This window comes from Cyanistes caeruleus, chromosome 6 (genome assembly GCF_971803275.1).
Source record: "Cyanistes caeruleus chromosome 6, bCyaCae1.hap1.1, whole genome shotgun sequence".
NCBI classification, from domain to species: domain Eukaryota; kingdom Metazoa; phylum Chordata; class Aves; order Passeriformes; family Paridae; genus Cyanistes; species Cyanistes caeruleus.
The window spans coordinates 38,646,372-38,671,588 of record NC_141706.1 but is presented as its reverse complement, the minus strand read 5'-3'; the positions used below and the strand labels follow the sequence as shown (position 1 = coordinate 38,671,588).

Below are 25,217 nucleotides of genomic sequence, written 5' to 3'. Positions count from 1 at the left end.
CCATATTATATAATTGGGATACTAGATAGAGTCAGTCCTATTTTAGGCATAGCTGGATAAGAGAACTACTTATAGAATGAGTTTCCTTTTTTAAAGAACTGATTCGTGCAATGAAACTATTTTCTGTCAAGGTTTTAAGGCGAAAGTATTTTTTTTTTTTGTTTCTGTTTTAAATGTGAAAATAATTATATCATACCTAGTTATTTTTCATACTCAAACTCTACAAATACAAAAATATGGCAGAGTAATGACAACTGAAAAGCTTAGAGAAGCATGTGGTTTTCATAAAGAACTGCACGTTTTAGAAAGTCTTCCTTTTCTTTTTCTTTACACACCTTTTTCTTTTTTCATTCATCTGAGGCCTGTATGGACCCAGAGATTTCCTGCTGGCAGACAATGCTAAAACAACCCAATTGATCTTTGACAGGTGGACAGGTCCTGATAGTTATAGTCAGGCATCTTGACACCACCAAAACAGTGTAAACAAACATTTCTAATTAATACTACTTTCACAATTTAAACAAGCATGCTAAACATTTATATTCATCAGTTTTAATTCAGGGAATGATTGTAATCTCTAAACGCTTCATTGCACTTACATGTGTACATTTGCACACACCTATATATAAAGTACTTTTTAGGGAAAACAATGGGAAAAAAACCCCATGTCTTATTTCCACTTCAATAAGAAGTAATTTGACCTGCTGAGTAGCTTAGGAAATGTGGTTTGGGTACCTGTGATGGTTAGCTAGCAGTGGAAAAACTGGTTCAGAAACAATAAGACCTGGTCTGAACATGAATCTCACACACACCCCGCTGCCCCCCTTCTCTGCTTCAAACCTCAGACTGATCCTCCTTTCAAATACCTTGTGCTCCAGGGCTTCCCCAGGTCAGATTCACTGCAGAATGTGTCTGACCTGAGGAAGCCTCAGAGCATGAGATTTGAATGTAGCAGGCTGATGCAGGCCCAGGAGAGACTCCCAGCCTAGTGAGCACCCCTCGCTGGGATTACCCAAGGTAGGAAGGCCTGCTGGAGGTCAGGAAAGGATTTAAGCACGCACAGAGGAAAGTGAGGGATAATGGGAGTCACTATGGCTGAGTTGGGCTGCTGACTCTGCTCAGAGGTGGTCACGAAGTACATTGGGAGATCAGGGAAGAAAAGGGAAATAAAATGGAGGAAAGAGGAAACTGTGGGTCAGAAGAGAAGGATAAGCTGATGTTTAAGGGAATTTAACTGGCTGCTAGGAGAGAGACAGGACCTCCAGAAGTGTGGGAATGGAAAACCTGTGAAAGGCTGGCAATTGTCCTGTTGGTTGAGGAAGAGTTAATGAGGTTAAAACCCACATATCATGGAAAGTTTAAATAAGAAGTAGATCCTTTTGGTACTTTCTATAAGTGTTTTCCAATTTTCTGCTTCCCTATGATCTCTTTCTGTGCCCAGTAAAAGGAGTGTAGAAAGTACGCTAAAACTGATTATGGCCCCATGATCTCCAGGTCAGATCTTTTTTCTCTCCACACCAGGTTTAAAACTTCCTGCTGCCTGTTTTAAACTCTGCTATCTAATCTTCACTTCCAACAAGTGACCTACAAACTTTGTGTAGCCTGAGCATGTGGGTGCAGTGAGTCTTAGATTCACTGACTCTCTACTTACGGGGCATTTCCCCACCCCAGAGGAAGCTGACAGTTCATGCTGTTTTTTGTTGTTTTGGAGTTGCAAAGGTGCTCATCATCTCAGTCATGGAAATCAAGGAGTTAGGAGAGCACAAGTGGAGATTGGAGCTTTCATATTCCAACCAGGAGAGAACCTACAATGCATCCACTGGAAATACTAATGCAAGATTAATTAAGCTTCAGCTTAATTCTTCTGCTAGGCAGATTTGGGCTGATTTACCGTTCAAAGGGAAAATATTCAACTATCTACTTATCCTAATGTCTGCTGGAGACCCTAGAAGTACGTATCAGATCCCAAGGATACTATACAGAAGCTTCTGAATTACTTTCTTTTCCTGTCTGTGAAGTATTCACTCATAACTTGCTTATTTTTCTATTCGCATTTTAATGGATCAAATCTGGGCCCAAAGTTTGTGTTGTAGAGAGCATATGTATATCTTTTCTTGGACCCCTGTGTAGAGCACAAGCACAATCTGAGAAAAGAATTTGGCCCATATGAAGGGATTGTCAGGTTTTAAAGATGTGGTAATTACAAGCACACAAGAAAGCCATGAAAGTCTGGATGAAAAATTCAAATGAGCCAGCAAAGACACAAATTTGGCTTTGAACTAGGAAAGCTCTTGCTTTGATCCTGATCCTTTTGGGCTGCAACCACAAGTTCTGACAACAAGCCACATGTGTATCTTGAATGAGCTGATGGGGCTGACTGAGAGGTGTGTCCACTGCCTGTTCTTGCTACCCTGCACACTTACATCTGGTCGATATTTTGGTATTTTATATTTTTCATTGGATTTGCAACTTGTGGCTTATGGGACTGTGAGCACTGACAACTGCAAAAATGAAAGGTTAAGGGATAAGAGAAAGATGTTGGACACAGTGACACTGAAATTCTGAAAGGAAAATCACTGAGTCTGGGAACTATTCTATAGCAAGTATCTCATTTCTCCTTATCTCTTTCTTTCCTCAAATGGATAAGAAAATGCCTTTGGCCCTCTACAGGTTCTCAGGTTTAGTATATCTGTGCTTTTCCAGACTGACTTGACACACCTCATTTTGCTGTCTTAGAACACCTAGGAATTTTCCATAGACTTGTTTTGAAAAGTTTCCTCATTGTTTGTAAAGTGATAAATGAAGGAATTGTTTATTTATGAGTAATTAGTGCAGTACTCCCATGACAATTAACCTGGAACAGATTTGCTGGTGCAAAATTGCTGGAAAGCGTGCTTTTTATTAAAACAATCGGGCCAGAAAAATTGTCTGACCATAGAATACCCCAGAGTAGCTATAACTGTGGTAGGATAGGGGTAGGATGATGTGTGCAACAGCTAGCTATTGTAACATCTATGTGCCATGGTGAGGGAAAGTACAGACGAAGAGAAAGAGGACTAGTTGAGAAGCCAGAGTCTGGTGTGACAGAGGCACAGCAGAAATTGTCCTAGTTTATCTTTGCAAAGATCTGATACTTACAGCTGTATCAAAACCCAAATGGAAAAGGCTAGTCTGAAATTAGGTAAAGAAAGCTCAACTTATTAGATGTACTCTTCATGAGTAGATTTTGTCTTTATTCATGTCAGGTGTGACTTGTGCTGGGCCAGGACAGTTCCACAAGACAACTGTGCCCTGAGACTCCCTCCTGAGGCTCAGCTTCCCCAGCTTTCCCTCTGCTCTAAGGGAGCAGCAATTTACTGCTAGCCCACACCAGCTGCCGATAATTCCATCTTCACTCCTCCCCCAAATCCGTTCATAGCAGCTTGTATTTTGAGAGTACAGGGGAAGAATCTCCTCAAGAGATAACACATTGAAAATAAATGTTAGCTTCTATAAAAGGTACAAGCTTAAGTATGCCATGCCCACTGCATTTATTTAAGGATACAAGTTCCTTCAAGCAAAATGTCAATATTTTATTTCCTTCAAACTACGAAACTATGTTATTTTAGCTGAGCATTAAAGCAAGTCTCTGGTTTTATTTGCTAATTGCAATAAACCTTCTCAAAGGAATGTGATTTGAAAGTTGTTTTAAATGCAGATGACATTAGATTTTGGTCTACAGAGTAAACTGGAAAAAATGTTTGCTGAAGTTTGTTAGATTTACTTTCCCCAACTCCCAAAGTATTATGTTTTATGAAGGACCGTGTCATTCAGTTATACTTGCACCTTGACAATGATAACTAGCGTGGTGCCACGGAAACCGGAAAAATGCATTTAGGGTTGGGCCTATGCATCAGAGAACAGAATCAATCTTCCTAATTAACTGCAAATTAGCAATCCCAAAATGAGTGGGATCAACCTGTCTTCACTGGCCAAGAATCATTTCAAGTATATAGCTTCCTCTAAGTGCCTCTAAATTACATTTATGCCTGTATAAAGTAACATTCTTTTAATCTAATGCTGCATTAATGTCACTGATCTGAAAGTTATTGCACTGTTTTAAATTTCTGCAGATAGGTAGACAGATAGAAAGATAAACAAATTAATAGACAGTTATGGAGATAGCCTGATATTTTGTTATTCAGGGCTCAGAGTAGCTCATAAATCACACTGAAGCCACAAACAAGGTACTAATTAGCATAAGTCTCTGGAAAGAAAAGTTTCTGTTGAATAAAGAAATTCTTTAAGGCCACTGAGCAGTAGCTATTAATAAAGATAAAAATAGTAAATGCAGAATGGAAGATAAAATACAAAAATGGGACACAGTAGATATTTGATTAATTCCATCCCTAATGATCAAAATCTCCAAATAATGTTAGGCTAAAACTAACATTACTGATATACTGTTTTTACTCTTTAGGGTGTATGATCAAAAAGATCTCGGGTATTGTGTGAGTACAAAGGACTGACCTTGGGTGAATTAGCTTAATTAGTTAATGCTTGTAAAGCACTAGATGGGTGTTAAGTATTAATTAATTATTAATTATTATTGGGTAAAGATGGGATTTGGAATCCCATCGCTCATACATGTGCCCCATCCTTCATACAAGAGCTTCGTGGGGGCCCCACTGGTCTCTGCTTGCCTGCATGTCTCACAAGTCTCAGCAGAGTTTGGCAGCCCCATTCCAAGGAGAGGGAAATGGGGAGACATTAGGCACTTTGTCCTGGTGGCTGAGTGAAAAATTGGATAGAGAGACTCCGTTTTCAGTTTTGTTAGTGTCTTGTTTTGTGATTTGATGAGAGAATTTGCAGTTTTTAGCTAAGCCAAATTCTCAGTGCAAGTTCCTTAAGGAACTGATGCTCAAATGAATGTCCGAGTTTATCTGCATGTAATGTGCAATTCAAAATGCATTCCTTTCAGTGCTGTTGTGAAACTACTCTTTGTCTTCTTTTGCCATTACCTCATAAAGGTCGTTAACCTTATCTTTTATTATCATTATTTATACCATTTAATACGTAAAGTGAATAGTTTTAAATTATAGAGGATCCCTGACTCACAAAAAATACCTTCTCAAGATTATTCTGAGGTATCCTTTCCACTCACCTTTGCCCAGAGCTGTTCTTGATCAAATGCTGGTAATATTCATTTCAGGTTTATTTTCAGGGTTATTCAAATATTAGCTATTGTAAATCCCGCTAATACACCGACTCTCAGGCTAATATTTTCCTTTCATTTTAGTATGATACATAACTATTGGTAAATGACATTGAAAGGAATGTAACATTTAACTACGTTTCACTTCGCATTAGCATTGTCCAATTTCTCATGTTTTAAATTTTTCTGCCTCACTGCAGCCTAGAAGAAAATACATGCTGGAATAATTATATGAACAATTTAGATTTAACATATTGAATAGCAGAAGAGCTCATGCCCGCCCATTTGTATTTTTTCCCCCTTTTCTCCATGCTAGTCTGGAAGATGAGTAATTTCTCTCCTTAGAAGCATACCTAATAAACAAAGCTCTAATGCTTAGAGGGGAGTGAGGGGAGGAAAGCGCTTTATTACTACTGTTCAGATCAATACACAAAAATCTCAGGACGATAGGGTAATTAAAACACGCACAAAGTAATTCATCAACTTTTGCTTGCCTTTTGAACCAGCTTTCTGATCCCTGATGTTTTTGCTTGCAAGAATTCAAGACAGCTCCCAGCCAGCATTTCCCACTTAGCTTACAGCCCTAGTTTTCATTCACAAACAAGAAATTGTGTTGGCCTTGCAACGCATATGCTTCATGTTTTTTCATCCCTTCCCTGCTCTTTGTCTGGTGTGAGATGCTAGCTAGCAGTGAAATTTACCTAAGAGCTAAGAAAAAGGGGAAAAAACAATCTGCGCTGTTTGACAAGTGAGAAGTTCAGCATCGACTCAATCACTGATAATTTTATGCTGCTGGTTATTACACTTGGATTGTTTGTAAGTGCTCCTATTAAAAAATGAAATAACCACTCCTGCTGTAATGAATAGACCAAAGAGCGTTTGAACCGTTTTCATGATTAAAAATAATATTAAAACTTACTTTGAGTTATCTAGTGGAAATGTCTCATTTCAGCTGGGGGCTGTGAGGAGCAGCGTTCGCACCACAGAGCACCACTTCCTGCGCTCCCAGAGTCGACTGTTATGATAATTACCTTACTGGCATTCCTGTTTTGTTTCCCAGACCCCCAAATGTTTCTTTTCTAATGACAGAGCTCCAGTTGCGGCACTTAAAATGAACAGAATACTTCTTAGAAAATAATTCGATTCCATACTGATTAGCAAAAATGTTAAATATAACTTCAGTTGAGCTTGGCTATTGTTACAGGTAAGGACTGTGGATCACTGAAAGCAACGGAGTTAGGTCTTCACAGGAGTTGATTGTGCATTAATGTAGCAGAAAGGCTAGGAAAGATTTATGCACTGAATAGGCTCAAGTTCCTGCAGAAGATTTAATCATATTTCTTTGCTTACACAAAACACAACCTCCCTTTGTTATTTATCATTTGCCCTGTAAATACCTGCTAGCCTATAAAATCCTCAGTTATTATCTTGTGTTATCATGATGCACAGGGTGTCAGCTAGGGATCAGTCCCCTTGTGCTAGGCTAAATGTGCTGATTAAATAGTAGAGTCCCCACCCCAAACCTTTCCCCATCTGCATATCAGACAGAGCTCACAGTGAGGGTGTGGTGGTGGTTTGGAAGGATTAAGTAACAATAAAACAAACAATTTAGCATAAAAAGCAGGAGTCACTTGCCTAACCAAAGACAGATGGGAGTGATTTTAAGGCACAGGTAGAGGCAAGCTCTAAAGAAGCGTTTCAAAGAGTGCAAAGGTTAGTTTTAGATGGCTGCCAGGGAAGAATCTCTCCACACGAGATGGGAGACATCAGCACAACTACAATGAAGTTGCTGTTCTTGGTTTGATTTTCCAGTCACTAAATATATAAACCAGGTTACCAAAGTCAAAGAGAGAAGCACAGGCTTCTCCACGAGGACAGTTCAGGTTTTTACAGGCATATAAAAAATATCTCTGCAGAGTTTTTGCTGTTCTCCCTGACCAATAGAGATCCTTGGTTGCAATCACTGGTGCCCAAGGCTGCTCCTATCCCCTTGGACTAGCCTTAGCAAGGGCTTTGCAGCAGGACCACCCTAGTAATCAGATGGTTTTTGGTGTTAAGCTAGCCACTCAGTTCCAAGCAAAATTTTCAGAAAACCCAAAACTTTAAAAGCACTTTACACCATTGTAACTAATTTCAACTAAAATGCAATTATTTCAATGAGACCTAGCTATATATGTGACACTTTGAGCCTAAGTGACATGCAAAAATGCCTAGTTGATTTTCCATAGAATTTGAATTGCTAAGTCACTATATTATTTTAAAAAAACCCCAAACTTGGTGGTTTTCCCCCTTATTTTTTTGCTTGCACAAGATGAAGTGCAATAGTCAACAGATTTATGAAAGGAAACCAGATTGAGCAGTGCATTTTACAACTGCTAAAAACCAAATCAAATAATACCTGCCATTTGTTGAATATCTTATCCTGAAAAATAATCCAGCTGGATTTCAGATTTTTAAAATTAAACATCCAAAATATTCACCCTGAGATTAAATTAAGTATGAAAATTTATATTCAGAATCTATTCTTTTCAAAAAAGTTATTGGAAATAAGTGCTGCTTGTAATGAATGTGGCATCCACTATTGCTGTAATAGGAACAACTAATGAATAACAGAATTATATTTAAAATGAATAAAAATTATGAAATTTGATGTGGCAAATGTAGTGTATTTTCTTCAGAAATCAAGCTTTAAATGAAATACAATTTTTATTGGAAGATTATCCATTCTAGCAATAAACTCAAACCCACAATTTTAGCAGCCAAAAATAGCAACTTTGCTGACAGTCTTCTCTGAGCCTTAAAAGCAACAGTCCATCACAGAAAATATATTTTTATTTCTGATAGCTCTCAGTTCCTGCATATAAAGAAGAGGTTACTGTAGTACTAGCTAACATCACAAAGTATGACAGCATTATTATTGACGTTTTTAGATGGAATAACTGAGGCAGAAAGAAGTGACCTGCCTAAGCAGCTCAGAGACACAAGAAAGGAAATGCTCCATGTCTGTTGGATCCCAGCATACAATTCACTTGGCTACACTGCCACTTTTTATAGTTGCTGTTATGGATTACTAGATCTTAACATCTGAAATTCTAGGATCTCAATAGGATAAAGTCTATTTATCCCAGAATATGTCTTATGTATTTTCAATTGCTTTATTTAATACAGGTTTGATATCTGAAAAATAAACTTGTACAAGTCAGAGCAAGACCCATACAAATGTCTGTGTGTTGCAAAAAATAGGAACTGTACTCCACAAATACGAATTCAGTAGGGGACATAAAAATTTCCTCTCGTTAAGACTTTTTGATCTCAAGGATTTGCCAGACTATCCTTTTCTCTGAATCTTATTCTCTGTCATTGATCATGAATATGAGCAGCCTGATTTGTGGATGTGGGAAACATCATGCTCTGCTGGCACCAACTCCTCACTCTCAACTGACTGTCCTTAGAGTTAGTGGAAATAAACATGGAACCAATTCATGCAGCTGTGTACTCAGACAAACATCCTCTGATTTGAGCCTGGCAGGAGCTCCCCTGGCATGGGGGCAGTCCTGTGGTGGTGTGGGAGTTGTACCATCACTGAGCTCCCCTGTCACGCTGGGACACGGGCTGCCAGGCTATTTGCTAACAGGTGGCACTGGTCCTGGTGAACCTGGCCCTGTTCCTGGTGCTGCCAGGAGATCCTTGAAGCAGGATATCCACCACTTCACTCAAAGGCTGCACCTGACTCCATGTCCAGTTGTGAAGATTATGGATGTAACTCTCCTCTAACTTTGATCCAGTCCAAGCATTGAAATCAACCCCATTTATTACAGAAATTCTTTTGCATGGCATATAGATTTTGTTGTCTTAGAAACAAAAAATTTGACAGCAGATGAGAAGAAAGGAATCTGCAATCCCCAACCCCACCTCCTCACCCAATTACAAATTCTGAAGACAAAAATTCTTATCTCCTCAAATCCTTGCTTGAACAATTCACAAGGGGCTGACTGCCTTTTCATCCAGCTCAATATAGACCAAGACAAATATAACTGTAGATTGTGCTGAGGTATATGGTGTGTTAAAAAAATATTGTACTGAAAAAAAGACAGGTAAAACTTTTGGACAAGGATAACATCCAATCCAAATCTAGCCTCATAAGAAAATAAAACCTGAATTCTCCATAGATTTCTCCATCTTGGGTTTTGGCACTGCAAGTTAAGCATTATGACCTAAGAGAATAGGAAAAATGAACCAAAAATCTCAGAACTATATGCACTTGTTACAGAAATATTGTCTCAGACCTAGATATGGAACAGTGATGGTGAGCTAACATTAAATTCTCCTTAATTCAACAAGTACTTGAGTTATACTTTTGCAAAAATTTTCACACTCCCAACCACAGTTGTTGTGGTTTTTCTGAGCAAATTGAAAACACTAACTATAATAACACATAGAATTGTTCCACATCACATTATTCTCAAAAACTCTCATGGTTACTGATTTCCTGACATATTTAGTCTCAAAATTTGAAGCTGGTGTGTCCTCCTTGAAGAGCTTGGGTTTACTAGATCTGTGATGGACCAAAAGTTAGGGCACAGTAACAGTCTCAAGTAGGATATCACTGAAGTGTGAATATACACTACATCAGCTGTTTCTTAATAATGAGCTGTGCATGCTCTCCAAAAGGGTAAATCAGAATTATCCCACCTTTGAGAGGTAAATTGTCTCAGAAATGCTGCATTTATCATGAAGAGAGAACACACATATAAGTAATTACCACAGAGTGGCTGTCAAGATACAAGTGCATGTTATACTTTTCTTCATGGTGGGTTTTGTGCCCATAAAACCTGTGACTCTTCTAAGATAGACAAAAGAAAGAGAGATTGAGCCTGCTTTGCTGGCATTGTCACCTGAAGTGTCTGGAATACTAACACAGTCAGGAATTGGTAGATGAAGTAAATTTTTTTTTATTTGTTTGATTCTTCAGACTCCAGAAGGGCCAAGATTTCACCTGACTAACTTCTAAAAATGAGTTTTTCCAATCTTGGTTCTATTTTCTACTCAGGATATGGGAAGACAGTCATAAGCAAATGATTTACTATTCCTCAATAAGAGAGCACTCATCAGCTACACCTCAGTAAGTGATTGCTAGTCTGAGCCCATTATACAGTAAAATCTGTTTGTATATGCCACTTCTTGGGGGATAAATACCAGAGATATTGAGGAGTGTACTGTCTAACCATCAAGCACAAAAGACAAGTGAACAATATGCATGGAACAATGTGGGGTGCTTTGACAAAAGATGCTATCATCTCATGAACTGCTAGCCCAAAGCTTGTTTTGGACTGAACTTTTGAGGATAAAAACTAAGCAGAGACAGGGCATCATTCCTCTGATTTGGGGTAAGCAGAACTGAGCCCGAGTTCATCCTGCAAAATGTGAAACATTGAAGAGTCACTCCCACTAACAATGAATAAAACTAGGTATTTTCATAGAGCAGGCTAACCTATGATCCAAACAGCCCTGTGAAGCACTCTTCCCCATTTGTGTTGATTAGAATAGAGAAACAATACTCTTAATTTAAGTGCTCACTTCGCTGCTTAATGTCAGCTTGAATAAGAGTGGGTGAGAACCAAGAAAATTAACCAAAAGCACCTTTTGCAAGGTATTACATGAGCTACAATGTTGAGCTTAATGTAGAGCAGCAGAATTTTAATAATACGGTGCCAAACTAGGAGCTGCTTCTTGTAAGTGAATAAAAAATTGACAAGCATTCTATCCTCCTTGTCAATAGGAGTCAGAGACAGAAGAAACATGAAGAAGGTAGGGAAGGTTAGAGGTAATCCCCACTCTGCAGCATTGAACCACCACAGTAAATTGTTTCTGGAGCTAAATGTGAGTCCAGCATAGAGAGGTAAGCCAGAATCATTTCCTTGGGGACTAGCCTGCTGCAATCCAGAAGGACAACAGACAGGCAACAGATCAGTTAAGAGAAACATCATCTACACAGAAGAGGCTGCACACCAAATAAGCCAGGGACTTACAGCCATAACATATAGGTGCCACTCCAGCAATAAAATTGACATGAAAAGCAATAAATAGCAGGGAGATAATCACTCCCAGCTCATACACAGTATGTGAACAGAGTTCTGACAGAGCTAAACTGACTTAACTACAAAACATCATCCAGAACACCCTGCCAGTACCAGGGTAAGGGGGACTCCAGAAGATTCATTCACATTGGAACTACCTTCACCTGGTGAGAAGAGCTATATGAAGAGTATAGACTTCCAGCATAAAATCAACCAACAGTATGAAGACAGCAGCAAAGCAGAAGAAAAAAGGAATATCCACAGAAATAAGGATTTGAAGACCTGCCCAAAAGTCAGCACACTTGAGGTACTTTGACGTCTCTAAAGTTGTAGGAGATAGCATGGGTGCCACATCTCCAGACTGAACTGTGTGCTAGCAATCTCCGGTCCTCTGATGAGTGCTTGTTGGCACGAAAGTCACAACAGCCAGTAACTGTTAAAAACAAAAAGTAATAACTCACTGAAACTCAGAGGAATAATCACAGGCTGTAAGCAGAAAGAGTTTGGAGATGGCCCCAGGAAGTCTATTCTGAACTACGGGTAGCATGAAGCCTAGCTGCTGCTGCAGAAGCTCTGTAAATAGCTCTTCTGATACACAGCCAGATTCACTTGGGATGGATTTTGTGTACCAGCACATTGTACTTGAAACATTTATTAACTTTCTTCATTCCCCAGTCAGGACAGGTCTAAGCAATCTCCAGCCATGCCGTGCAAGTGCTGCGTCATAATTCAGTCATCAGGAGGTGCTCACAGAGTCAGGAGCCATCAGCAAGCGCTGCTGCCTGAAGTCAAAGTGCCTCACCTCTGTGACACATCACAGCATCAAAGGCTCATAAAGAGAGTGCCCCCAGGCCACTCCCAAATTCAAGTCTTCTGTGTGGCAGTACTGCTAAACCACTGAGATAGCTTCACTTCAGCTGTCAGAACTGGGGTTCTTTTGCTGTCTGTGTGTAAAAAGACCGTTTTCAAGCTGTCTAAAATAAAATAAAATTATACAGGGAGCACGGAGAAAGAAGTGCAAAATGATGCTTCCAACTCACATAGCAAACCTCTCAAACTAATCAGTCATAGGGGAGGCCAGGTGTCATTTTTGACATATTATTTAGCATCTCTCTCTTTGTTTTATTCTTTTCTAGACTGATGCTGTTTTGCTAATTAAGGTAAATGAAATTTCCAGTGCTTGAAATTCAGGGGTGGCTTCCTCTGTGAGCCAGTTTCCCTGTTCTCCATGAACAATTTAAAAATAGAATCAAGTTGGGTTTGTTGTTTCTTTTCTTTTAATTGGTATCACTTTGTCTAGTGCACAAATGCACATGGATGCAATTTAGTGAACTTCAGTCTTCCTCTTGTGGCAAATTGATAGGAAAATTTTATTATGAGTGGAACAATGACTACAGGGAGTGAGGGAGAATCTTGGAGAACTGCACGTAATTTGGTTGACTAAATGTAATACCTGCATTATATCAGTAGCTAATGAAAACAGTGCTGAATACTGGCAAAGCCTAAACCATTTCTGATTCCAGCTCCTGTCAAAAGGCCACTCCATAAATCAAAGCTGAATTTTATTTAGTGTCAGGAGCCAGTAATCTGACAGAGTGCAAGAGGTGTTTGGACCAAAAGATGTATACCAAACCATGTGCTCCCTAGCTTTGTAATCACAGGGTCACATAATCCATCTATGGATTTTAATAAGTAACTTATTACGTTCCCTTTAGTGTTAATTATTTTACACATCACTTGTTCCCGGTTTATTGACACAATTTAATATCTTTATCACATAAAATTACCAGTATAGCCAATCAGTATTTATTATAAATGAGCAGCCTGTGGAGAGAATCTGTTATTTCCTTTCCATGCCAAAATGTAAAAGACACAATAGGGTCAGCATCAGCATCATATTAGACCTTGATTATTTTTGAGATGCAGACAGTTTCTACCAGTCTGGTTAGGGACAACAAGATCAGAGCTGTTGATGATTTTCAGTCAGCAATTTTCAACTGATTTTTCTTTTCTTTTGCTTTTTTTTGCTTTTCTTTATACACCTGAAGAAGTGCCAGATCCAAAACAGTCTGGGTTTCATTCTGCTAGCTGCTGTTAATTTGTAAGAGAACACACAAATACCCTGCAGGTATTGGATCTAAATACCTAACCATAGTCTATCTAGAAAAAAATATGATTCTTATTTATTTTAGTTCACAGAAAACATTTTTTTATTCCAAAAACTAGCCTTTTGCATCAAGTTTTCCAGCTTCATTATGAATTATGATGCTTACTTATATTTTAAAGAAATTTTAATTAAAGCACGTGCTCTTAAATATTTTAAAATAAAATAATAACATATTTTTATAAAATATAAAGTTTCAATCAAACCCACATCCTTTAACTACCTGTTCTGCAATAAGAATCCTAACTGAGGATGAAGGCATGTGTTGCATCTCTTGGAGGAAGGTGAGTCTGATCAGTCTATTAGTTTGAACCCTGGCTCATTCATTTTTCTCATGAACATTTGAACAGTTTAATTTTTCTCCATGAATGTTTGTTGATAAATTCTTTCTGAGCTCATCCACTTAGCAACAGAACTGTGGTTTTTCAGCTGGAGGAAGTGGGGGGAATCTCTGCTACTGTTTTCTTGCCTTACTTTGAACATTTATACCTTTGCACCAAGCACTGCACTCCAGCAGTCCCAGCAGAGGCAGGGTAGGCAGCAGCTGTCCTACAACTGCTTATATTAGGACTTTCCTGTTGTTGGATTAGGACTGGCAAAAACTATATATTGGGACTATATTCTTGTAGCTCACTGCCTTATTCCATTGCTGACTGTCTTATTAACATATTGATAATATATGAAGGCAAGTACAACTATTTCACTGCTTTGGAAATAAGAGAGAAGTCAAAATTTTTTGTACTGTCCTTCCCCTCCTCCCTCCAGCCAGCCAGGAGGCTGAAGAAGTCCCTAACCACAACTTTGCTAGTGAGGAATGAGCAAATGCCCCCATAAAATAGTTCCTCAGTGTTTGTGAAAATAACACTGAGAATTTGCCACAAATTATAGAAAACTGTTGAATGTGAGAAAAGACAAAAAGCACTGTTGAATCCACAGTCATATAGGCTTTGCAGGTAGAGGTCTGAGCTCCACAAGGAACAGGTAGAAATACAGCTGTGATGCTTTGTGCTCATGCTGCACAGACAGTTTGGCTAGAATGAGAGCTGCTTTGCCCTGGCAGGGTTCTGGAATAATCATAATGTTGATGCAAGGATATCTCTCCCTCAGCCTTCTGACTTGCTCCTTTGGCACAGGACTGGTTCCCTCTCTTGCACTTCCATAGACTCATGTGCTAGGATCTAGGTATTCCACTAATTTCTGATTGTTCTGCTGTTCCTTGATATAGACCCATGAGCATGTTACTCCTCTCCAGATAAGATGGAATTTTAAAAATCTTATCTTAGCCCATATCTAATTTGTCTACTATACTTTCTAATAGTGATATTTCAGGGAAAGACCTGCTGTAAGAGAACAGGAGAAAAAAAAAAAAAAAAAAAAAAAGCAAGTTTCCTGTTTATGCCAACTTGCTTATTCCTAATTCAGTAAGTTCCTGCACTGTCCATGAGAGGATGAAAACTTGATAACATCCTTCCTTTTGTTAGTAAAACCATTGTACAGCTACTTTCATGGAGACAGTGATTAAAAATCATGCCATGTGGCTTAGGCAACCAGTGGAAGAAAGGAAAAAGTGAATAATGATGCATGTGTGGAACTGATTTTGCAAGCAGTACAGGGCTCAGTTTTATTTACATAGGACACCCACTGAGTAATCAAAAAATTAATAGAAGAGCAAAAAACACCAACCCTGTCTGAATTAACTCCATATTAAGAAGAGATTTCTTCACTCTATCCCTAACCATGTTTCCATTCTTTAAAAACTCCTGGGCAAAACTGAAAAAATATTGGGAAACCACTGACCCTGCTTGGTCAAATTGCTAGTACATATTAAAAGAGGAAGATGGAACTGCAGCAAGGTTTGGTCCTCCGTCCTTCACAGCATAAATCTCATCTACTGAATCATAGCATGGTTTGGGTTGAAAGGGACCTCAAACACCAGTTCCACCCCCAGGGAATGGGCAGGAGCACCTTTCACTAGAGCAGGTTGCTCAAAGCTCCATCCAGCCTGGCCTTGAACATTCCCTCTCAGGGAAGGGGTATCCACAACTTCTCTGGACAATCTGTTCTAATGTTTCACCACCCTCTCAGTAAAGAATTTCTTCCAAATATCTAATCTAAGCCTATCTCCTTTCAATTTAAAACCATCTGCTGGTTTTGTTTGGGATAGAGCTAATTTTCTTCACAGTAGCTAGTATGGGGCTATGCTTTGGATTTGTGCTGGAAAAAAAGTTGATAAGATGGGAATGTTTTCAGTAGTGCTGTGCAGTGCTTACACAGAGTCAGGGCCATTTCTGCTTCTCACTGCAGCGCACCAGAGAGGGGACTGGGGATGCACAGGGAGCTGGGAGGGGACACTGGTGGGACAGCTGACCCCAGCTGACCACAGGGATATCCCACACCATATGGCATCATGCTCAGAATATACAATGGTGGGAAGAAGGAGGAAGAGGAGGGGCTGTTCAGTGATGCTGTTTGCCTTCCCAAGCCACTGTTCCACGTGATGGAGCCCTGCTGTCCTGGGAATGGCTGAACACCTGCCTGCCCATGGGAAGTGCCAAATTAATTTCTTGTTTTCCTGTGTGAAGCTTTTGCTTTACCTATTAGACTGCCTTTATCTCAAACAATGGGTGTTCTCACTTTTCCAGTTCTCTCCCTGATCCCCATCCTGCCTCTCCCCACCGGCAGTGGGGAATGAATGAGCATCTGAGTGTGGCTGAGGATAGGACTAAAGTCAAACCATGACAAATGTTGCCTCTCATCCTATGACTACATGCACTGATCAAGAGTTCCTCCCCATCTATCTTGTAGGCCCCCCTTAGGTATTAGAAGGTGCTCTAGGGTCTCCCCAGAGCCTTCTCTTGCCCAGGCTGAGTAACCCCAGCTCTCTCAGACTGACTCTGCAGGAGGGGTGCTCCAGCCTCTGATTATCTTTGTGGCTCTACTCTGGATCTGCTTGAGCACATCTGGGTCCTGCTTGTGCTGACACCCCAGGGCTGGACACAGCACTCCAGGGGGAACCTCCTGAGGGACAAGCTGAGGGGCAGGATCACTACCTTCAGGCTTCTTTTGATGCAGCCCAGAGACTTCCTGGGCTGTGGGTTCACAATGCTGGCTCATGCTCAGCCTCTGATCCATTGGTACTCCTGTACCCTCTGCAGGGCAGCTCTCAGTAGGTTGGGATCCTCATAGGATTTCAGAATGGTGAAAAGCATTTTACAATGCCGTGGTGGCTGATGCTGCTCTTCAGCAGCACACCTCCCTTCACTGACTTGAGAGGGAAACCACATCTTTTGGCAAGTACCTTGGAACAATGCTCCTTCTGAAATACAGGCCACTTCCTCTCATAAGTACTGTGCTGAAGCACCATGATGATTTGTCAATATATTTATGTCTTCACGTGGGAACTTTTGCCACATTTGCATTCTGCTTTCTTGAGATAAAACGCTAATGCTAACTCATGGCACCACCACTCCCTCACTAATAGCTGTTAGAGTTTCTTTGCTTATCAGTGTTTTTCAAGGAAGTTCACAACTTGAGAGGTCAACTTTAAACAGACTGAAACATTAGCTTGTAGTGACAAATATAAATGATAAGATATGTCTGGCAACACATGGAAAATGTGGGAAATATCTTTCCCTTGTTTACCTTGTGAGGTAGAAAAAGAGGAATAAACCTGCTCATGTTCCCAGTCAAATACTAGAACAAAGCAGGTCTCAGACAAGGGCTGGGACACAGCAGCAAGTCTGAACTAAATGAATAGACAGCAACAATGATTATGAGTCACATACAAAGAAGGGAATATATTTTCTCCTATAATCACAATAAAACAATGAAGTAGGAAATGGAACTTGAGGCAAGTGCAGCAAAAATGTTCTGAAATAGAAATTTTAAAGCACTGCTTTTTCTGCTTTCTCTGCTGATAGTTTCATTTATTTATTTATTTTATCAAATGAGGAAATCTGGATTGTTCATACTGTAAAGAAGATATGTTTCTCTCTTTGCTGGTAATCTAAGGTACCTCCTGCAAAAGAACTTGGTCTGTGACTAGGAAATCTCCTCTCCTGCCATGCAAACTCTCATTCTGACATTTTTCTATTTCCAAAGCCCTCCAAACCATGTGAAACTGTAGAAAATAACTAAAATAAACTCAAATAAACTAAAATAAATCTCAAAAACTAATATTTTCCTTTATGAACTGTGAACTATTTGTACTAACAAGATGATTTCCCTGCAGTGTGAGGTGTCAGGTAAGTATTACTAGACTCTTTCTCTTGCAGAGCAAAGAGAACTGAATTAAAGAAGAATTACCTCTCTGAGCAGTGACTTACATGTTTCAAATCTCAAGGATAAGCCAAAGAGAGCTATTAGAGTATATATCATGCTGGGAGAAGTGAAAAAGCTTAACCTTTTGGAAATTCTTCAATGAAAGGTCCAGGCCCAGTGCTATGTCCCTAAATTCTCTCCCTTTGTTGTGTTTCAGGCTGGGACCAGTGGAAAGGACATAGAAGAGGCTGCTCTCAATTCAAAGGTGACCTGTTTAAGGTGAGAGAGTTGAGCAGACCATCATCACCAACTATCCAGAAAAAATGACCCAGAAGAGGTGTCTCAGGAGTTAAAAAAAAAAAAAAAAGTAGGGGAGGAGGAAAATTCACCTTTATTGTGTGTTAGAGACTTAAATACTTGAACAGATTCACACGGCCAGACTATGTCATAATCAGAAACAAATTCCTTGTCTTCCAGGAGCTGATTCAACTAGCTCTTTCCTGGAAATCTCCAAGGAAAAACTCCCCCAAGAGCAGCAAGGCAGCAACGAGGCCCTGTGGCTGCATTCTGGAGTTCTCCCTCCTTTCCCTACCTACCCTGCAACTTGGCACTGTCTCGGCTAACACAAACAAGCCTTCAAACAAAAATAGTAAAATATTAGCAACTTTCAATCAGCTTCTTTTGGGTGAGCAGTAAAGCCTTGGCAAATGTCTTCTCAAGCAAGCCCAGTGAGACTTACTGCTGCCATTAGGGAATCAGTCTCTGGCGAGTCCTTGCCTGCAGTGCCAGCCCAAAAGAAAGGGAACCTTTGAAATCAATCTAGGTGCAGAAAAGGAAACTAATATGGGGGAGGGGAGAGGTTTCCAGCAGCTGAAGTCTGATGGAAAATATAGAGTGATAACAATATATTTCCTGATTACAGAATGGTTTCTGTAGGTTTGGTTTAACAAAAAGGAAAAACCTGCCAAACAGAAAAGTGAGCAAATGTGGTCTCTGTTACAAATACTTCTGCACAGAAGTGCAGAAAGAGAAAACTTGTGCCCAGTGCATGATTTTTAGACAGTGGGATCTATTATCCTCTCTCCTGATGGGTGGGAGAAGGATAATGAAAATCCCAATTATCAAGAGGAATGGAAAGCTTTGTTGTGTATCTGAATAGGGCAATGAAATAATTGGTGATTTCTGAACAGGGGCTGCAGTGTATGTGCTGGGGAAGACACATTTCTCTTCCCTCCCCAATGGATCTGGCTACCTGCCTATTTTTGTGTGAGTTTATTTGAATTATGCAAACTTGGTGCATTCCTTTATTGTTCTTCATTAAATGAATTCAGGAATATGAATTAGATATGACAACACTTCAAATAAATACATATCCTGTGATAAGACGGAGAAGATCCTTATTTCTGACCTCCTTCGCACAGCAAAATGATGATACAGTTATTACAGGAGCTAATACAGTTGAACTTAAGGGGGTTTCTATTAAGCCTCTACTCAAGCTGGCAGTCCTTTCCCCTTTCCTCCCTGCTTTGTTGACTTTTAAAAGACTCTGGTTGTTATTTGCACAGTGTTTCTGGAAACAGCATTATTTTGAACAAGGGTTACTCTTTCCAGAAATGTTTATCTGGCACAGCAGGAGACAGAGAAATTGCAATTTTAGTGTCAGAATAGGCATTTCAACAATCAGTTCCCTCCACACAGGAAGCTGGCAATGCTGCCTCTCTTTCCAAACACAAGTGGTGCAGTTGCACACTCAGTGCTGATACATCCAGCTTCCTCCCACACCCCTAATTCCAAACACAGAATCCTATTTTTTTTTAAACTTGCACCACTATCAATCTGGAAAACTATGCTAAAGCCAGTGATGTTTCACCAGCAAAAGCAAAACTGCAAGTTAATGGAAAATCAAGTCTTTTTGAAACTTACTGTACAATCTTTCTGGTTCAACCTGAAGAACATGACTTTTGAAAGGGCCTTAGCCTGGCCTCCTTTCCTAGAGATGCAATTTTGCATCTGTAATCAGTTTAAACTACAATTTAATTACAGTCATAAACTTTGCCAAATACACATCCAAATGTCTGATTTGTGAAGCACTTGGGTAGTCAGGTAACCACATATAGGACTTGCACTGAAAGTGAACTTTGAGCCTGGATACAAATGTTAGTACTAAAAATTGAATGCTGTTTCAGTTTTTCAATATTTTATGCTTTTTTCTGTCTTTTGGTTTTTATTTTCTATTTTCTGAAAGAAATGATGGAGTGACTGATGACAGGGAAGAAACCTATGAGCTCATCAGAGCCAGTTAGAGACAGAACTAGCTAAACACCCTACTTGGAATGAACTTGGTTATGTTTTTTAGTATCTTTAATGATGATGTTTTTGATGGCTCATCTAAAATGTCATTGTTGGAAGACAAAATACTAATAAAGGAAATTTTCCCTGCAGGCTAGCTAGAGTGGAAACATACAACTCTGCATGACACTTTCACTAGCCACAGATTTACTAAGAAAATGATTGTAAGGCACTACTACATGAAGTAATTTGAAAGTTGAAGCAATAAAGTACAGTGTAAATAATTCAATTTTTGGAGAGAGTGGGGGCAGTTGAGCTTGTCTTAAGTGGGTGGATCAAGCAAGTCTATAAGTGGCAGTGGAGGCTGCATCAGTAAAATTCATCTTCTGAAACAAAATGTTTCTTCTTTAGACATGGTGACACTATGTAGAAATAGCATTTCACACAGCAGCTTTTCATATTAAATTTATAAACATAAGAAATTGCTGACTAGAGGAAGGATCCTTTGGTTCATCAAGCCTTTTCTTTCAGTATGTCTCATCCACAACTCCCTGGTTTATCACTATATCCTTCAGTCCTTTCTCTCCTGAGATAAAAATGTCCAGCTGTCTCTTAAACTCATTTAGATTACTTGCTTCACTGGCCAATTATTCCATATGTTTACTACTGTTTCAGGCAGAATTATGTTACTCAATTCCCAGTTTACTCTTGATTTTCTGGATTTGCAACGTGTTTCCAAGGTCTCGGACTACTGATTTTATGTTCATCTTTTGCATTGTTAAAAATATATAGAAAATTTTAGTATCCTTAGCTATTCCTCAGTGTTCTCACTTATTGTTACTTATCAATTAGATAAGTAGTCATCTTTTCTATGAACAACAGAAGTAGATCAAGGCTAAATCCACGTCTTCAGCTTTCTTTTCCTCCTGAGTTTAGAGCCTGTTCTTCTTTCAATGAGTCCCTCCAAGCTCTCAAGGGAGAAAGGTGTCCAATGACTCCTTGAGACAGGGGCACTCACTCAAATGAGTAGGCTCATCTCAGAGGCTGCTACTATGTTTTGTTTGTTTTTTTTCCTTTGCCAGTGAGAACAGAACTATCCTTTCTGGGTTTTTGTGACAAGTATTTTTTTAAAGGGATATATCAAAGGTGAGATATGACAGAAAGTGCAGCGACTCCCAGATCACTTCTCATTTCATTGTAGCATTTTGGCAGTGCCTGTATGGTATCTGTTACCTGTCTGTTTGCTGCTGTCTGCTATTACCTGTGTGGTAGGTCCTGCAAATATCATTTGGTGTTGCAATAGCAACTGAGATTGCTCAGAAAGGGAAGGGCTTCTTGGCTTGATGAAAGTGGGGACAACACATTCTCCCTCTTTGTGAGAAGGGATGATACTCCTTAGAAGCTTATCTTTCATCAAAGAGTGACACCTACATATAACTTCAGGTGGAATTTTGTTACCAATTGCTACAAGTCAAACCACATGGTTCAGTTCGTGAACCTTTCATAAGCTAAACCCTGCAGGGTTTACATAGCATTACAAGACACATCCTTTAAAAAAACAGGTGCTGCAAATGAAAGTCTACCAAAAAATACCATCTCCTCAAGAATCTGCCCACGGGCTGAAGTCTGGGGTTTGGTTTTGGCTCCAGCACTTTTCCCCAAAATCAGCAGGACTCCACCCTATCTTAAGGTTTAATTCTGCCTCTTGATGACTGATCTAACTCCTGTTGGGGCTTCCTCATGAAATATGTGAGGTTGATTCTTTTCCCGTTTACATAGTAAACATTAGAAATAACGCTGTTTGAGAAATATCTATCAGATATCAACAATTTTTAACTTGTAGACTCTTAATTTTCTGTTGCATATTTTAATCAAGTTCTGCAGAGGACAATTTAATCTACAGACACAAGGCTTGCTTTTTTACTTCTGTGCATTTGTCGAAGCAAGGCCCTTTCCAAGTTCTGGTTTCCATATACTGAAAAACACTTCCCTATCAAAGCAAAAATATCAAGAAATTCTAGGGAAAATTCAGTGAAAATATTCTGAGAAAACATTTTAATGTTTTCTAGTCAGAAGCTATCCTGAATAAACCATCTGCTGCTTAACGTAAGCAAAACCTTCGTAGCTACCAGTTGCTTTTTGGAAAAGATCAATAATATCCCAAGCAAGTGGTAAGTAAATATCTAAAAAAGGGTTTGCAACCTTTCTGATTTTCAAAGTTGTAAAACGTTTCCATTGAAGATGTGTAGTGAATTGAAGCAACTGAAGTCACCTGGGACTTTCCTCAATTTTTACAGACCACTCAGAAATAATCCACAGATTCCCAGATGGCAGACTACAGGTTGAAAACCACTGATATACAGATATCATTTAGATAATCTTCCCCAGTTTTTAATATTCAGTTAAACTTGTTTCCAAATGGAAGTGTAAGACCAAGAAAGTCATGAGCACCTTCTTTACTTGAGATTTGTCATGTATATCTAGACTAAGTGGAAAATTATATAAAGCCCATAAACAAACGGAAATGAAAAATAATTTTAAAGCTGAAAATGTATATGTCTTAAAGGTTGTGCACGTATTGACATTACAGAAATGCAAGGAAAGACAGATGTAAAAAAGATAGCTGAGTTGTTTCAATTTCAAATAAGTTTAACTTAGGAAAGAACTTAAAATGCATGCTTCTAATTTTTTCCTCAATTTCTCATTATTTCCTATAGGACCATGGCACTAGTGAAGTATGGCATTTAATCCTTATAGTATAACCTCCATAAGTTAATATTTTATGTCTCCAAAATAGGTATTCCTTTGGCATGTTTATTTACTAAACCCAAACATATTTTCACTATATTTATTAAAAATAAATGAATCTGTGAGTCAGTTTGTGAAGAATTAATCTTTAAATTAGTTTTTTCTAAAGCTTAGATTTCAGTTCTCTAAAAACCTAGTGCTCCTTAACTGCTGTCAGAGTCCTCTCCTGTCTGTCTTCTGCTGTCTATCTTCTATCTCCTCTCAGAAAAAAGAGATATAATTCTATCCCTTCTCATTAAAACCAGTTATTCTTTTTTAAAATGTTACCTGGGCCTGGAAATGGCAATTCTGAATTTCAAATTCATATCAGATATGTGAGCAGAATTCTTTTCTTAAGTGTCTACACAACAAGTTACAGCATTAATAGTAAGTACTCTACAGTATAATAGCAACCTGGAGAAATGCCTAAATCTTTCACAAGTATTTTCTTTTTCCTTTACAGCTTTTACCTTCTCCCTCGCACCACAATCTAACATGGTGCTCAAGCATGGTGCCAGCTTTGAGCACAATAAGTATTCTCTCTGTGATACATGCACACAGCATTTTCAAATACACCACATACACATGGGCCTGAGCCTGTCTGGAAATGTGGTTCCAGTTCAAGGAATGTGCAGCCTGATTTCAGAAAAAAATACTGTTATCTAGCAAAGAATTTTAATCATATTCTTAAGCTTCATTCAAAACAATGAGAAAGATGTGTACAAGCGCTTAAGTCTCAGAATACTAGAGCATGTGCTCCACTGTTTAAAATAATTATGAAAAAAATTAATATTTTTTTATCCTATTTTTTTGTCCTTTCTATTCTATTAATTCTACTCATCAATTTTTCTTGTATCTCTTTTCTGCTGCAAATGCTTTAACAGACTGCAACCATAATGCTTATAAAACTCTTTGTCCTTCATTGTCAATTACATTTTTAGCTTCCTTCTGGTGATTTTACCTCATACATTCAGACTGGACTAGACTTGTTTTTCTCAGTCTTGCCCCTTGCAATTTTTGCCTCACTTTGCAGCTCTGCTCACTTACAGTGGTTTCTTTGTCTTTCCATCAATTGAGATGTAAAAAGGGTAATTTAGGAAGGTGGGAGGATATGGAGTGGGAAGTGAGGATGAGGAAATCTTCTTCAAGAAGTTTTGCCTGTTTTTTTTTTACCTTGTCATGCAGCCTTATATAAAAGCAGCCTCTCCTGGCCATGGCAGGCCAGACTACTTTCTCCCCAGCATATTATGGATGACCTTTCAACAAAACAGTAAAGTTGTTGCTTAATTTTAGCTGCACACATAAATTCTTAATCACAAGTTAAGGATAAGCATAAACTGACATGATCTGCCAAGCAAGGTTGAACTTAACAATTGTTCTTAGTAATCATTCTTCATTGAATCATGGCCTAAAGGTTGGCCAGACCAGTCTTCCACCCTACTGGAAAGCATCCAAACCTTCTGGTACTGTGTATTATCTACCCGTGTCAACTAGTCTGATACCCATTTCTTGTTCACTAAGGAAGAGGCTAAGTTTCTGCCTTTGAGTCTGATCCCTGTGTGCCCCTGTCACTAAATCTTAGCTCAGCACAGCTGAACTGCAACTCTTTCAACAGCTGATCAAATGTGCATATCGTCAAAAGCAATGTAAGCTTCTGGTTTGAACCCACTTAATTATTTATTTTTAAATCGTGTATTTATTTTTAGAACAAAGGTGCTGGGCTATTCGAAATGTAATGTAGGAGCCTTTGAACCCTGTTAGCCTCCATTTTCCAGAAGAGTATAAAATAACAAGGCTACAGATGTGATATTCACCGAATTCCTAGTGAGTAACGTCGCTTTGGTGTAAAATCCTAAACTATTGTTAATAAAGGTAAGGGTTCAAAGTACCGTGGAGTTCCCCATAACCTCGAGACCCTGGGAGAAGGAGGGCAAGGTGGGCACTACCATCATTCATGTGGAAGTGGAGCTAAGTCAATACTGGGTGCTAGTGGAAATTCTGCCAAGAGTAACAGTTAACATTATGCCTGCTATTATCATTACTTTTACAATTCACCGTGTTGACCGCAATGGATCATATTTGCTGAGTTATTTGTGTGCCATTCCATGGAGATCAGTGCTATAGAGCATTTGCTAACACACTGAAGAAAAAAAAAAAAAAATCAAAGCAGCCTGGGTACCTATCATTCATAAGCGCTGCACTTCGAAAAAACACACAATTTTTTTTAATGTTGTGGTTGCAATCTGGTGTTTATTTTTTACACCATGCGATGACATGTTGCCTGAAATTTTATGAAGACACAATGCTAAACCTGTGAGCAAAAAGGTTTAACAATGGGCACGAGAACGTTTAGGTAAGAGCTAATTGCAATAAAACAAGAGGCCACGACCAAAAATTTCTCAGCATCAAGAAACAGCTTGCAAATGTTTTAAGACAGGGCTCTAAA

The 25,217-nt window shown here is 39.0% G+C and overlaps 1 protein-coding gene and 1 long non-coding RNA gene across 10 annotated transcripts in view; one reads left to right on the top strand and one right to left on the bottom strand.

The window, feature by feature from the left end:
• The window catches only part of MEIS2 (Meis homeobox 2), a 174,252-nt gene that overhangs the window by 35,205 nt on the left and 113,830 nt on the right, over positions 1-25,217 (bottom strand). The gene's annotated exons all lie outside the window — the stretch shown is intronic.
• LOC147652611 (uncharacterized) lies at positions 17,913-19,075 on the top strand. Its single transcript, XR_015288613.1, has 2 exons — positions 17,913-17,974; positions 18,173-19,075. It is a non-coding gene; the product is annotated as an uncharacterized LOC147652611 (long non-coding RNA).